This window comes from Pteropus alecto, unplaced genomic scaffold (assembly GCF_000325575.1).
Source record: "Pteropus alecto unplaced genomic scaffold, ASM32557v1 scaffold95, whole genome shotgun sequence".
NCBI lineage: Eukaryota > Metazoa > Chordata > Mammalia > Chiroptera > Pteropodidae > Pteropus > Pteropus alecto.
This window is the reverse complement of record NW_006441071.1, coordinates 7,504,707-7,508,698: the sequence shown is the minus strand read 5'-3', so window position 1 is coordinate 7,508,698 and position 3,992 is coordinate 7,504,707.

Here is a 3,992-nt window from a genome sequence, read left to right as displayed (position 1 = left end):
CTTACCAACTCTATCAGTAAAAACAATTAAGAATGATAGATTTAAAAAATAATAATAATGTGTATGTTCTGATAAGATTATCAGAAATCTTGACTCCAAAAAATAAAATAAAACAAAAATCTAGTCACTTAACCAGAACACCGAAACCATTTTTTATCTTACACATGTGTACCTAACCTGGTGGACATGACTTTAACTTTCACACGCTAAAATTTATATTCATCATGTAAACATACATATTACTAATGTTAATTCATAATGTTTTGGTATTATGAATTCATAATGCTTATGTTAATTCCTAATGCTTTGGTATTATGAATACCTCAAAAATATATAAAGCCAAAAGCCTATTTCAAATAAGAATAAAGATTAGTAATGCCTACAACTAGCAAGTACAAGTGTCACTTAATTTTACTAATGAAGTTACAGTCCCAGGTTAGAGGAAGATGATGCTAATGATAAACATTTAATGAGCGATTCTGATGTGCCAGTTGATAAGGCTTTACTTGATTTTTCTCACTTAATCTTATAAACAACTATAAGATAGATATAAATGTTATTCTTATTTTAAAAGTTAAAAAAATTGAGGTCACACAAGCAAGAGATGGAATTTGGCACTATGTTGTATACTGTAGAGGTTGAATTTTCAAGCACAATACACTAAAGGCTGTTATTAAATAAGGTTCTTTTATTTCACTTTTTTAAGAGGTTGAGGCCAGGAAAACATGAGATATAATGTATGCATGCATGCAATGGATATGGACTGTAGGACAGCTAAAACATTATTATTTGATTAATTTAATAAGAGAGAAGAATTTATTGTCAAAATACATAGATAGAAATTTCTGTAGTACGCGTTGAATAAATTTTATCAAAGTATATGGTTACCCTCGTAATTTTGTAATCATAGATATTGACACTTTAATTAAGTTTTTTACTTGCTAAATGCATAAAACTTATTTTCTGGATATCAAACTCTGAATCCCAACCATTTCTTTATGCTCAAAGCACAGTTCTCTGAAGTGCTAATTTAAGAAAGTATGTGTGTAGTGTGTGTCAGAAGGGAGGGAAAGTTTTCTTTTTTTCGAACTCTTAAATTGCTCTGATCTTTCGAATGAATCTCTACCTTTCTTAAAAAAAAAAACAGAAACAAAACAAAACAATGAAATCTGACCAAAAGGATTCTCAGTCTGTTAAGTGAAGTAATTAATTTTGCATCATTGCACTCTACAACCTATTATTAGCAGTTATTTCTCACAAACACACCATGTAAGTATGAATGAAAAAGAGTTGCTGTAAGCCTCCAATATCTTTATCCAATAGTATGTCTGCCTTACTCAGCAGACTGAAGATGAGTTTACTGGTAAATGTTCTTGAATGAGGAGTAGTCTCTCCATAAAAATGTCAGTGTGTTGAATTTGATGACATTGCTGAACACTGTTTCTCAACTGCTAAAAATGTTCATTTCAATCTTGTTTATATTTTAAAAAATCCAATGATGTAGATAATAATCATACAGTTTATTTCACTAGACAATTCATTCAAAGGTAATCTGTCTCTAGAAGATCAATTATGAGTTGTTACATATACTTTCTTAAAAGTTCTAACTTGGTGGCATGAAGAAAACATTTAATTTTATTTTTACTTTCTTACTTCCAAGGGAATTTTGACTTATTTTTGCCAGATTGAATTCTTGTTCAAAATATTTTAAGTCTGAGAAGAGATACTAATCAATTTCAACACCTTTTTGAGAAAGTTTGAAAAATCCATAGACATTATTCTCTTTAGTTCCTCCTATTGCTAACATGTTCAACAGTAGTTGATACTATTCAGTCAAAATAAAATGACCTCAGAAAGTTTTAAAAGAGTATACAAAATGTCAGATGTTTCTCTAAAGTACAAGAGATTCTCAACCTAGGATTCTTCCAACTCTCTCTATGGGAACAAGTAAAGAGAAGAGTGGCTAAAAACAGTGTTGGAGAAAGATAAATCCAGGCAGGAAATAATATAGCTTGGGATTCCCTGAAAGGTAGAGGATAAAAAATCTTTATAAATTCATTGTCTGTAGGGTTTTCTCATTCCCCTTTTTTGAAAGCTTGTAGTACTCTGCTTAAAAAAAAGTTTTATTAAAGGAATTTTGAACATTTCAGTTACAATTTATATTATCTTTTCTTTAGAGGGACAGATTATGTAAAGTATTTATTCATGATGATCTGCTTTTCACCTTCTAAATCCATAGAGGATGTTCATCAGTGGTTGATAAAAAGAATTTTTAGAACCTTGGAGGGGAACTTATTCTTAAATGTAGCATACACTTCAGCACCTAACTGTAATCTGAAAACAAAATGGCAATTTCTTACAACAAATCTTACATCTAACAGAAAGATATGAGCAGGTAAAGGACTTCAATTTTTGAAGTTTCAAGATGAATGAGAACTGTGACAGCTCTTGAGTGGCCTGGAGGTAGATGATAATATTTCAATCACAAGGATATCAATGAAAAAGAGAAGGAAATATGGAAGCCATTAAAAGACAGCTTGAGGTAGCACATATTGCTTATCATGGAAATGAAATATGAAAAAATATAACAGAACTCTAGGCCAGTGAACTTGTCAGATACACACACACAAAAGTAATCGAGAAGACATACTAACTTTCTAACAGTTATAGTAGAAAAAAGGAGTTAGGAGAACAGATATTTTGCAAAAGGGAATAAAAGCTGCTATATATTTGTTAGATATTACAGGAAAAAGAGATCAGGGAAATAGTGTTAAAACTTTGAGGCCGGATTAATAATATTCACGTATCAAACATTTTATATAACTGGGAGCCATAGAGTTTTATAACTTTCAAATGAATTTAAAAATATAACTTCTATAACAAAAAAAGTTTCCAGGCATTAGATTTATAGCTTAAAATAGGGACTGTATACATTCACATTTCCTCTTTTCCAAAGTATCTTACTAGAATAATGTTAATTATGTACAAATATATAACATAACTGATTACTGAAGTGAAATTGGGTTATTAGACACCAATAGCAGATTTATTTCTTTAGAATAGAGTAGGAGAGATGGAAAAGTAAAAGGAATAAGCAGAATCAGAGAACATTGCAGCTAAGATATGCACTAAATAATACAGACTCAAAAGTAGGTTATAATTTTATTGGCAGACCCTTGAGAATAATTAGTGCCTAAATTGAGTCATACAGACAGCAAGAGTAGGCTGTGGTTTAATAATGAGTTTAAATAATTTGTAAACTATATATGGAAGAGAAGTCCAGATTACTTAGTCTCCCATTCTTGTGCACATAGAGAAATTATAAGTATTACATAGAAAATGAGGCTTATAAATGATATTTACTATCTAAGAAATTAAAGTATCTTTCAACAGAACACAAAAAATATCTAAATTTTTTAAAATACATTTTTCAGGAATCAAATCAAAATAATTTTTAAAATTCCAAAGTGTAAAGAAAAAAGATGAAGAGATGGGAATAATCAGAGAAAAGTTAACAGACATAGGGAATCAATCCAGGTAATTCAATATCCCAATAACAGACATTCTATAGAGAATAGAGAGAACGATGATGGAAAGGGGAGACAAGCAGAAAAGTAAACATAAAAATAAGTAAAAACTCTTGAGAAGTCAATAGGGTTGAACAAGAAGTCAAAAATTATATTAACATAATATCTTTTAAGCAAAAATTTTAGTTTATGTTTTCAGAGTTACTTTACCAATAACAGATAGGTTAATTACATTTATAAAATCTAACATAAATATTTCATACCTGATACTATAAATTAACAATACAACCAGTTGAAATAAAATGGTGGGAGAGATAAGTTGGAATCTAGTAAAAGAGCATAAAATCCTAGTCTTAAGAAAAATGATATGGCCTGTGTCTTATACCCAAAGAAACAAACGTTGATGTACTGTTATAGAAATGAAAATAACAAACAGAATAACTAAAAATAAATATAATTTAAAAA